At 37.2% G+C, this 12806-nt stretch overlaps 1 protein-coding gene across 5 annotated transcripts in view; it reads left to right on the top strand.

Annotated features, from left to right (window-relative positions):
• The window catches only part of PCDH15 (protocadherin related 15), a 1592394-nt gene that overhangs the window by 715547 nt on the left and 864041 nt on the right, over nt 1-12806 (top strand). For 2 of the 5 annotated variants that reach the window (XM_070487962.1, XM_070487971.1), the window contains exon 1: nt 1529-1897. The exons of 1 other annotated variant lie outside the window; for it this stretch is intronic. The gene's annotated coding sequence lies outside the window, so the exon portion shown is untranslated. Of the gene's footprint in view, nt 1-1528; nt 1898-12806 lie in introns of those variants that run through there. 2 more of the 5 variants (XM_070487976.1, XM_070487981.1) reach the window with 1 other exon arrangement.

Here is a 12806-nt window from a genome sequence, read left to right as displayed (position 1 = left end):
CATCGCCAGGGATGATGTTTCTTAATAAAACTACTTTTATTATATTAACTGACTTTATTAAGAAAAACTGCTTTTAATAATTCTTATTGTTACTGGAACAGTCTTTGTAATACCAGCTGCTTTATTTAACCAATATCGATGTATGGATTGTTTCACATACGTGATGTTTCACTGAAGTGAAAAAAGTCTTCCCAAACATAATATTCACAACTCTGTTTAAACATTATTGATAAAGGCGTATTCAGGAAAGCATCAATTTGTAAACTTTTAAAACATCAATTCGTACAACTATAAACTGTGTCTGTCTCTTACAAGTCCGCACCACTGTGCCCCAATCTTCTGTGTTCTGAAGGAAGCAAATGATTTATGTTGTTTGACTCGTACGAAAAAGTAAGAGCATGAGGCTCTGCCTGAGGGACCTGGGGGTGGGGGGGGGGTCCACCTATGATTTATCTACTGTTTGCCCACACACGTTTTACTGCTTGATGCTTATGACACATTTGGCTGACCCCACCTTATTTCCACGTTCTTCAAGGTTTTTCCCTCTCCTCTGAAAAACTGAACTTGCAAGATAAGTGAACTTTGTGTTAAATGAGATGTTACTCTCTGCAAATGTATGTGTACAAATATGGCAACACTCTAGAGGCATTGTGTGCTATTGTTTTTTCTTAAATAGGGTGAATGTATCATAATGATAAATAATCCACTTTGCCCATGAAGAAAACACATGCTGTGGGGATTTTGTCTGTACTCTTAACCTCAGAATCTTTGCTGTGTCACACCACTGCTATCATACAGTCTGATATTGCTTGCGTTTTTAGATTCTTCCTTCTTAGAGGCTCAGATGAACACGTGGGCAAAATTTGGTATGAACTTGCTTAAATCCTAGGCATGGTAGATTCCTTAAGAAATGTATAAGCTGATTTAGACAAGTGAATAACTGTTTTTTGGTCATAAGTTTACATGCTCGTTTTCAAAATTTTATTGTGGGCATCTCATATATCACAGTATTGAAGAAATATGCTCTTTTTTATAGTATGTTTCTCCTTAACATCCTTATATAAGTCATATGTGCCTATAAAAACCTAAAAAGTCTATTATTAGCTTCTATAGAATGTGTGAAGTTTCCTTATGCTCAAAAGATGTGGAGATGTGGAGGGATTGATCTAAGAGGGTGAATTTAAAGAGAGAGAGAGAGGGAATGAATGATGAAAGGAGCTTAAGAGATTATTTTGGCTTGTCAATAATATTGTCATTGAATGTAAGCTGCTAAACTTCTTAGTACTGATGAGGTAAACAGTAAAAACAACCACACAAAAGAGAACAGAGAATCACCACACAGGCTGACAGGACACAGTACAATAAAGCAGCCAACACTGATGATCTGTGGGGCATCCATTTGTCTTTTGGGCTGTCGCACATGCTCCTAATTGGTGCGAAGAGCTCACCAGTCACTGAGTGGTTTAGCGCCCTGAGCTCTCTCCTGTGTGTGTGCTATGAGCAGCAGGACAGCTAATTGCTGTTGCTTCACTGCCAGTGAATCAACGAGCTGAGCTAACAGCCACAGATAGAGGGCAGACAGATTCCTGCTAGCAGCTCAGAGTTAGTTGCTTGTGGTAACTAAGGCAGTTGGCATACCTTTCAGAACGGAGAGAAAGATACTATGCCTCCTGGTTGAATATGTTGAGGTGTTTTGTTTTTCTCTAGTAGCATTTTCTTGATGTGAGACTGGATATGAATGCCTCACAGAAACGAGAAGAGTAATGTGCGAACGAATCGTCTTGGATCCAGATGATGAACATTAGTTGTTTTGAAAGGGATGTGCAGGAGGCAGTCTTGGCAAGAAAACTTGCTGCATAATCTTACATGGGCTAAAGATGAAACTTTGAACTGGCAAGTAAGTTCTTTTTCTTTTTCTCTTCCCTTTTCTTAATCTTTCAAATTGAAGGCGGCAGGGAAGTATGGAGAAAGTTAAGAGTTTGTTTCGGTACGATGGGTCTCTGTCATGATATCACTTTCTGTCACGCTTGTTCAAAGAAAAGAGTAGGAATGATGTACAAGTAATTATCTGCTGGAGGAACAAACGCAAGTCCTTGTCCTCTCAGTCGTCCTGATTACTGTGTGGTACTGGAATTTTGTTGAGATGTCAATGTGTTATCTAGAAAGACACATGCTTTGAATTATGATTCTGTATTGTTTGTCATCTTTTAAAAGTGTTAATTTGCAACCACTTTCTTTGCTTCTTTCTCCTTGACAAAATATAGAAAAAAAGGCATCAGGGTTCACAAGCTATGTTATGTTTTTGTGTGTGCAAATCACACATGTGTGATGTTTTGTTTTGTGTGTGGTAGTTGCTAGAGGTTATAGTTAGTGGGTAAGTTAAAGTGTCTAACTCTGCTCATAATTAACAGTATTACATTTTGTGTTTTGTTATAATATAGAGTGTTCTGATGTTTTCATTACAGATGTTTTAGTGTATTAGAATATCTCCTCCTTTATGAAAGCATCTGGGATCATTCAGCATTTAGAATTCCAATCCAGGTGGACTTTATCCTTTTAATACAAAATTAATACTAGATATACTAACAGCTTTCCTGCTTTGTGATGTGGCCTCTACTTTAAAAACATACTTTGGTAGCTCTAGGGAAGGTGGACCCTAAGTGACAAGTTTCAGGCCCGGTCTGCTGGTACTCTGTGTTTCTCTAATGCACAGATGGTCATCAATGTGATGGAGTTGTAGCATGTATGCAGAGAACCATTGTTAACTAGAGTATAATATGACAGCTTCATGTAAGGTTAACTCCAAGTCAGTACTCATTTGCTTTCACAAATAGAGCTAATTGTCAAATCTAGTAACCAAATACCTAAGGGGTAGAGTTGTTGTGTTGCTTAACATCAGAGAAACAAATAGTTTGTAAAAGAAGCGTATTTTAAGCATGGAATGCTTCCTGTAGTTTTCACAGCAAGTTCGAAGCTTTTTATTTATGCTCGTATGAACTTATTTTTCACTGCGAATTGGTTCTCCTTTCAGTTTCTTTAGTTTTCTTTAGTTGCGGCTAAGTGTGAGTCAGTGCATTTATCTGTACATGCGAGTCTTCAAATTTCAGCAACTTGATCTCCTTGGCTGTAGACTCATTATCCTATGAAATAAAACTGCAATTGAATGTGTGCTCAGTTGCATTGAGTGGAGTCACCTCTCAGCTGTTGCAATGATGCGCTGAGCAGGGAGTGTGAATCCCCGTCGCTTTGCCACAAAAATGACCCCTAAACATTAACCATTAGGAGACCTGAACAGATCAGAGTGTGTGCCATATTACTGTTTGCTACTTGTCTACAATATTATGGGGTAAAAATTTGAGTATTCTTTTGGAAGAGATTTGAATAAAACCTCTCATTTTCTGAGAGATTTTAAAAATTATAATATATCCATTAATAATATTAGTTGATGAACTTAATGAGTGTCTGAACTATAAAAGTAGTTTTCAAAAAACACTAGTAATAAATCTAAGAGAAAAAGAACTCAGAGTTCAAGTTAAATATCCATTACAAACTTTGTTCTTTGGTCTTTCCACATTTAAATTTTGCATAGTATGCATTTTGTCTTTTTATCATGCAATTTTAATGGACAGAGAGACATAAACTGAAGCCATTTGCAAAAATTCCCCAGGATTTTGATCCTTAGCCTAAGTTTGAAGTTAAATGCAGAAGGTAATTATTACTTTTCTTGTCAAAAGAAATCACTATTTTTCTTTGATCACCAAATCTGTGTCAAGCAAATGTGTGTTGAGTAATTAATGATTCCCTTCCATAATCACTTCATCGTGTGGGCTTTTGCTTCCTGAATAAATAATGAGCCTTTACAATGATAGTAAAAAGTAAAACCAAAAATAATAATAAAGTAATCCCCTAAATGTGAATATTTTTTAAGAGTGTATGTGTGTACTCCCCTTTGTTGTAAATGTGCAGGTATAATTTCAGACAACAGGAACTCTTATTTCTACTTACATAGTGTAAAATAATACGAAGCTTCTCTCATAAACCAGCTGTTATCTCAACTTTCTTCTAGCACAAAAGCCCCCTGTATACATTTACATTTCATTGTAGCTTCAACACTGGGGAGAAATATATGGTTTTAAGTTTTACTCAGGATCCCAACCTGTGAGTAAATTCAAGCTGGCAGAAATAACAATCTCAACCAAGAGACCACATTACTTTTAAACGGAGTGGGAATGTTTATCATCTAAAAGTTTAAAATTTCTTGGGACTCTATGTTAAGAGTAGATTTTGGTCACCCTCGTTTCGTTTTTTTCTTTTTTCACTTTTTTAAAAGACTTGTTCTTACCATTGGGATGATGGGTATCTTTGAACTATTTTCTCATTCTGTGTCTCTATGGCTTCCACATGCATGCTTATGGAAGGCTATACAATTATAATATTGAAAACATAGTTTTGTTTGACAGGAGTGACTTTCCAAAACTGTTTTTGCTACTCTCAAGTAAAATTTGGCTTGATGTAGATATGTTTTGTAATGGGCTTTTTATTTGTTACTACTTTATAATATGGCAGACTGTAGATTCAAAACTAATGATGACATATGAGGCTTCATGTATTATTTTCATGCTCAAATATCACTGGTTGCATAAGGAGATATTGGAAGAAACTGTGGGAATTCATTAGTGCTCATAGCCAATTTCAAGTGAGAAAAAAGAGCTACTGTGAGTAATTTACTGCAAGATTATGTTCTCCTGGTAGAATCTTGTATAAATTCCAAAAGTTCAAAGCAATCAGAAACAGAATTAATATGTAACTTTCATTTAAATTGAATACTGGAGCCATTTAGATTGAAATGGTCACAGAACCAGAGAATGAAAAAATATACACAGAAATTCCAAATGCAACTGTCACTTCCTTGCACATATGCTTGGGGAGGGCGCTGAGGAAGTAATTTTGAATGTGAGTATGAATAGTATGGCCTTCAGGTAGACTCCACCTGTGATGCATAAACCAAACTGCCAGATTTGCAGGACTATGAAGATCAGTGTGACTTGGTCTCAGCCTGCAAATAACTCACACACTAATGAGAAAGATACACACACACACACGCAATTTATTAATTGGTATAAAGAGCATAGAAACCTCAGATTTTGGTACAAAGATGACAGTTATTTTCCTTATAAGGCACGACACATTCCCAACATTTTTGCCTCAGTGTGCACATCTATAAAACTCAGCCTATGAGAGTTTTTGTAAGGATCAGCCAAGGTAGTGAAGAAGAAACCTGGAAATTGCTAAATAAAGTATAATTAACCATTCTAATCTTCTAGCAATTACTTCTCAAGGTGATCATATGTGTGTGTCTTTCTCTCAACAAACCATAGCAACAACAAGATAATTTCCACCCTCAAGAGTAAAAGTTTCTACCTGAGTACTGTGATGGACAAATTTCCTTTTATCTCACAAGTTGTTTAAAAGTTGCATTCAACCTTACATATCAGATCATTGCTATTGAAACTATAAATGTAAAAGGCAAAAGCAGTTATTACTTCAAGAAATAAAAGAAAATAAAGCATTTCTTTCCTTCAGACTGGTAAATAGAAAAGTTCAAAGCTTGTTTATTGTGCTCTTTGATGGATAAGAAATTGACAGGAGGTGTAACTTTCTTAATGGCTTTTAGAGTGTAAGCATTCTTAGGCCATGGCAGATGTGTAGTTGCTATCACTTTGAGAAGTCATTCATTCTAATGCCTAGTGAAAGGGCGGGTTTCAGACAGAATTAAGCACTGTTTCCTGAACAGGGGAGGACAGTGCTGTGTGCGATGAAGTGCATCATTCAAACGGGAGCCCAGTTAATGAATGCTCTCCCTGTTGTTTTCATGGAGGTGTCAGAATGAGCCTTTTCTGATTCTGCATCACTGAATCCTTATGGAAATGCAAATTGTTTATCCAAGGACAGTGACTTTCCTTTTTGCTTTATCATCTAAGGGACCGATGTCTTCAACTTTGCGGCACTGCACTGGAATCCGGAGAAGGTTCATTAAAACTGGATGAGAGGTTATTTCTTTAGAAGAGAGATACTCCCAGAGATATACACTCAAAGAGAAACACAGAGATAGCCACATGAAGAACAAGAAAAACAGACTCATAAAAACAGACATAAGGAAGTTAGAGACACAGAGTGAAAGATGGGCTTAAAAAGAAGAGGCAGAGAGAGAAACTGAGATACAGAGTGAGGAAAGGACAGAAAGTAAGAGGTGGAGAAAGAGAGAGGTACAGTTAGAGAGAGAGAAAAGGAGCAAGACAGAGAGTCAGACAGAGAGAAATGGGCAGAAAATAGACAGACATACTGGCAGAAAGACAAGTGGTTAAAAAAGAAAAAGATAGGGCAAGGGGAATAGAGCCAAAAAATCTGAAGACAGAGACAGAAAGGGAGATTGAGACAGACAGACAGAGACAGACTGACAGACAAAACAGCAAGACAGAATAACAGGTAGAAAGACAGAGGGGAGAGCCTGTGATCCAGAGATGGAGAAATGAGATAGAAAGTGTGTGAGAGAAGAGTGAGGGGAGCAGACGGAACTGAGCTTCACTTCTGCTCCAGTCCGCTTCTAGTGACGAGCTTGTTATCTAACCTCTCAGCCCTGATTTCTGTAAAGGTTGACAAAAGCATATGATTCACATATGTAAAGGACCAAAGCACAGGACTGGGAACAAAAGAATGTCTCAGTAAATAGAGGTTGATATTTATCATCAACATCATCATTTAGGTAGAATTCCGAGAGAGTCAATTCCTTGTCTCACCTCTTATTGCACATGCAATATAGTAAATAATTGAATATCAATAAGCTACAGTAGCCTCACCGGCAAAAGTCAGATATTATTTTCTACCTCATCATCTTGCTCTATGAATTAAATGAAAGAGCATATTTCATCTGAGGCTTTGCACAATGTGTTTTAGTAGTTCCACTAACTGGCTCAGTGTCCAGAATTTAGTAAGTACTAGATATTTAATCAATGAAGGCATATTTGCTCTCAATATTAGTTTCCATTGAGTAAGGAGAAGCTGAGATGATGTTTTGGTATTTTAATAGGAAACACTACAATAAAATAGCCAGTTTCCCCCTGTCTGCTTAGAGGAGAATGGTGGGACTGATTTGCAGAATTGCTATGGCAGTCTCCCTGCGGTCCATCCCACTTCCTCAAGAACAATTAAAACAATGGTTTTGACCGTGAACATTTGTCTTGTCCTCCTGATGACTTTTGGTCATTTTTATTTCTTTATTTAATACAGGGACTATTTGTAGAAGAGAGAGGTGGTAGGAATTTGGAGGAAGTGAGTGTGTAGTAGGAAGAGTGAAAATGAACGAAGGACAAAGAAGTGGACAAGTACATTAAAAAAAAAGCTATAAAACTGACAAATGAGACAGAGGATTTTGTAAAACTGAGATAAATATGGACTAACTTTCCTGAGTTCCCAGAGGAGATGGGAAGAAGGAGCATAAAAAACAATGTGTATGGTTTATAAATGAAAATGTACATTATAAAAGCACTAAAGTTATTCCAAGCTGTAAGGTAGATTATGAGAAAAGAAAGCACTTTGCCAGAAAATAATTGAAGGGCTCAAAATTTCAATTTCAGTTTTATGTCTTCTTTTGTTTGAACTTTTCTTTTATTCTGGAATTTTTAAATACTGAGCTTCTTTACTAGTATATTCCGTATACACGGCTATATTTGTAGGAAAGCAGTCTAAGAATGTGTGCAAGAGTTTGATTTGAATGCTCTTTCTTTGTTTTCTTCGATGTACTGTTGAATTTGTTTGATAAATGAATGAAGAAAAGAATAAATTTTGAGTGCCTACTGGGTGCCAGAAATTATTCACGGTGCTTTTAACTATGGCATCCATTTAACCTCTGCAAGGCAGATGATATAGAAGAGATTTTCCCTCCCTGATTAATTTGATTTCTGAATATCTCTGCATGAGTCTCTTCATCTAAAAGGTGTTGACAGTCTGTTAAACAACCTTACTTTCTATCTGATGCTATGAGCATGGCATAGAGTGCTCTGTTTTGGAACATTAGCTATTGTTACAGTGGTGTGCCAATAGTTTACAGAAAATGACAGCAAAAATTTTAGGCATCTTTACAAGGTTTATTGAGAAATTTTCACTCAGGAAACACTGAGTTCTAAATAGCATAGATTATATGAACTCTTGTTTTGTATTCATAAATCAGGGTTTAGAATAGAATAAAATTCAACAGAGCTTCGGATAATAAGGCTTTACTTTATTATAGTTGCAAATAATTTATTCAAATGATGGCATCTTCAATGGAAAATATTGCTTGAGTGAGAGAATGCTAAAGCAAGGAGCATTTCTAGTATTTATGGAGGATAATAAATATTTAGTAAACAGTGGCCATTAGGATGTAGATTACTTTTCATACACGCACACATACATACATACATACATATGTGCATGCATATATATATTTATATACACATACACAAATCAAAGAAATTTCTTAGAGCTCATGTTTATTTTAACCAAAGCAGTGGGTGTGAATGGTTAAAAAATCAAATTATGTGTATAATTAAATATACAATTTCCTACTTCTCTAGTTAAGTGCCCATAAACAACTTTGTTCAATGCTTCTTTGGGGTGTTTATTTATATCTATATTTCTAAATGATATGCTTATGATGCTATCTTTTGATTTATTGATTCAAAGCATTATTTATTTCTTATTACAGTATTTAAACATTTGGCTGCTTTATGCCATCACCACCTTTTTTCTCCTATCCCAAGTTCCCAATACAGTAATATATCATGAATTCTAGTTACTTTAATATGCTGATGCTATCCCCAAAATAGGCTGTTACTTTATTTTCCAATTTTTGTTTTTCCATCATGAACATATGGCTTTTTGTTCTTACTTTTCTGAATAGCTGTCTTTAATTTTTTTTGCAAGCCATTCCACAGATCATTCTAGTCAATTTATTTTCCCAAGTCTTCAGGAATACTGGTGTCTCAATTCCATTGTTTTCCCAAAATGGCAGCCCTCCTTTCGGTAATATTGGAACACAGTCTTCTACTGCCTCATGGCCTCTGAGTGGGATGTAAGATCAATTTCTCACTGAGACTCTGCAGTCACAGCAGGTGGCGGGAGGAGTAGATGGCCAAGTCACACTGCTTTGTTACCGTAGGGTTGGGGTGGAAACTCAGCTCCACTGAGCTGCACTGACAGTGGGTCAGGGGAGCATGAAGTCTACAGCTAACAAGCTCAGCCTTGCACTGCCTCCCTAATGAAATCTGCCTGATTCTCGGTTGGACAGGTGAGTGGAGGCTCACCTGGCTGAGCAGTGAAGGATCCCTCTTACAGCGTGCAGGGGGTGGGAGTTGGGGAATCAGAGCTCCTCCTGCTTCTGTCTGGTTGTGAATTGAAGATTCTACCAGGACTGAGCCTGGCAAACAGTGCTGTGTTAATCAAGGTTCTCCAGAGAAGTAGAACCAATAGAAGATATAAGTATCTCCTATTGAGAGAGAGACATTTATATATATAAAGAGATTATTATAAGGAATTAGCTCATGTGATTATGGAGGCTGAGAAGTTCCAAGATCTGTAGTCAACAAGTTAGAGACTTGGAGACCCAATGATGTACGTTCCAGTTCCAGTCTCAATCCAAAGGCAAGAGAAAACCAATGTCCCAGCTTGAAAGGAGTCAGGCAGAGAGAACAAATTCTCCCTTTTTCATCCTTTTTGTTCTATTCAGCCCTTCAACAAATTGAATGAGGCTGACCCACATTAGGGAGAGCAATCTACTCAGTTTACAAATTCAAATGTTAATCTCTTCCTGAAACACCCTTATATACAACCTCAGAATAACGTTTGACCAAATATCTGAGTACTCCATGGTCCAGTTAATGCATAAAATTAACCATCACCACTACCTTCGTAGGGAAATTGGATTGTGGCTACCTGCTTCTCTGGGGAGGGTCAGGGTTGTCGGTAGTAGAAACTCAACTTCCTACTTGACCCTGCTGAAACACCTGGTGGTAAGGAAGAAGTGCAGTTTTCCCTTTGGTGTTAGGCTGAAGTAGGGCAGGGATTGCCAAAAATTTTGTCTGTTGTTTCAGGCCAGCCTTTTCCCAGTCCTTTAGCTAGGAGGGAGAGACTTTTCTTGGAGCTTTTTGGTTCTTTGTATGTTGGCCATTCCTTGTTGGAGGCTTGTCAAGGAGATATGGGACCAAATAAGGAAACCCAGAGGGCTCACTATCATGTTGAAGCCATTCAATATATCTGCCCGAGGAGGCTCTGTGGAAACAGCCTACAGGCAGATGAGAGCAGAAGCAAAGAATTAAGGGGCCAAAGCAATAATCCAGGCAAGAGAAAATGGTGGCTCAGACTAAAGTATTAACAATGCAGGTGGTCAGAAATAATTTCATTCTGGATAGATTGTAAAGACAGAATCAACATAATGTATTGCTGGCAGTTCAGGTGCTATGTTATTGACTGGAAGATAATTGGCCTGGAAATATTTTGGTCATTGTTATTGTCGTTATTTTTGAGTGTTTGTTTTAATATTTTACACTTTCAAGAGCTCCTCTTTGTTTCCAGTTACCTCATTTTATTTTTTATGAGCATACTCTCTTACCTTTTTGAGGCTATTAATTATAGTTATGTTTATTTATTTATTAATGGGATGTTATTTATCTCCCTCTGTAATATTTCCTCTCTCATCTGCACCTTTCATTATGTGTGTTGCCTTGTTTTCCCTTTTTCAGGTCCCAGGTTTTCTTCAAAGAGATTGATTGATTGCTTATTTGTGCCTCTTTCCTCCTTTTTAAGAATGTGTTAGTTAGGGTATGTAGGCCATGGAAACAAATGCACCCTCACATGTAATTGTTCCACATTTATATTATGTTCATGTAACTATCTCCAGGTGGTTTGCATATCAACAGGATGTTGGAGTCTTCTACATGTGGCTTCCAAATTTTCTCTGAGGGTTTGTCATCCAGACAACCTTCTGTGGAAAACAAGAAGAGGCATGCAAGGGAGGGGTTATGGGTCAAGACTGGGCTGAATGAGGCACATGTGACTTCCTCTCACATACCTTTCCCTAGAACTCAGTTCCATGGCCACTTTTAACTGCAGGAATGTTGAGACATAATCTTGATGCTTACCCAGACAGAAGAGGGAAATGGATTGTTTTGAACAGATGTGTGCCTGTGTCACTAGTGGCAAGGCACTGAAACACTCTTTGGCAGTCCTCTGTGTATGTACGTGGCTTTTCAACAGGTGAACTTTACTGTGATGTATTCAGGCAAAAAGGTGGCTTTGTGTTTGATGACTCGAAATCTGGGGCTCTGTGACAATGTCTTAAGAAAAAACTCTAAGCTAGCGCAGGGGAAGGTTTGGGGAAAGATGCTCAGCACTTAGAGGGGGATCCTGGTAACTTAACCAATACTCTTGTTTAAGGTATCTCTGCTGACACCACAACACTAGCCTTTTCTTCTGGTACTTCCATTTACTAAGTTTCTCATATGTTATGCACAGTCAACCGAGTGTTTGATATTATCACTATCTCCCCACTTTTGCGTTTTGCAATGAAATTTTCTGAACTCAGCTAAATAAGTTACTGGTATTCCACCCACTTTCAAACTTCAACAAATTTATTGAAATCACACACTTGCTTTTGCCACTTCTTTGTCCTTGTGGTTTAAGAATTCTTTTAATTCCTATAGTGAGCAGAGTTTGTGGAGGATAACGGATAATTGCTTTTGATCAATTTATGTCTTAATATCTCAAATTTACACTTCAAAATTAAGTTAAGAAAAGGTGTTTTGTGGAATGATAGATTTGTAAACAGTTGCATTTAAACATGGAATCTAAAAGTTAAAATGTTCATTGAATATCCTTTCTTGATGACAAGATACCAGAAGTAATCAATTGCACTCTGTAAAATGGTGATTATAATCATCGCTTGTTGGGAAAGATTTGGTTTTGAAAGTATTAAGTATATGTTAAGTCCTTGTCAGTGAATTATATTTGCAGCTATTAAGTCACTTCAAGCCTCTATGTTTTGCTTAAAGCACACACACACACACACACACACACACACACACACACACACACATATATACTCATGTGCTTGAGGCCAGGCTTACTATCACACATTTCTGCTGTAGTGCAATTTAGTGTTGAACATGGATGTTGAAGACATAGCAGGAGGAAGGAATAAGCTGTTACACAACTCATCAGGAAATTCTTTCTCCTGCAGCTTTTCAGCAAGTCACAGGGTAGGAATTTAACAAGGAACAAAATAGAAATAAGATTTTTGGATAAAGCACAGCACTCATGCAAAGAATATGTTTAGGGTGGTTTTTTCTTTTTCGGTCATATCAAAGAGATTCTTGTAAATCTTGTAAAATAAATTTTGGTTGTCAAATCAATTTTAAATTATGAATGTTTTTGAAGCCACTCACTGTGTTAGAGGTGCTTATTTTTTTCATGTGGGAAAAATCAGCAGCAATTTCTGAGACTTTCAATGTTGCCTCCTGTCTTGCGTAATTATGATTCTTCTTATGGGGAAAGTTATATTCTTTCTTGAGAGTCTCGTATAGGAAATGATCAGGTTCTCATGAGCTTGATTCTGTAAAGAATTAGATTCATAAGCTGAAATTTAACTTCAAATTCAATGACCCATTAAGTGAATTATCATAGCAGTTTCACTGTTTCCATTGCAGTATAGCTCCAAGCCCCACTACTTAGCTAAAATGCCTAATGCCAGTATCACTGCTGGTCTGCTAGCTAAA

This window comes from Equus asinus, chromosome 2, assembly GCF_041296235.1.
Source record: "Equus asinus isolate D_3611 breed Donkey chromosome 2, EquAss-T2T_v2, whole genome shotgun sequence".
In the NCBI taxonomy this organism is placed as follows: domain Eukaryota; kingdom Metazoa; phylum Chordata; class Mammalia; order Perissodactyla; family Equidae; genus Equus; species Equus asinus.
The sequence above is the reverse complement of the archived record's forward strand: the minus strand, read 5'-3'. Positions and strand labels throughout refer to the sequence as shown.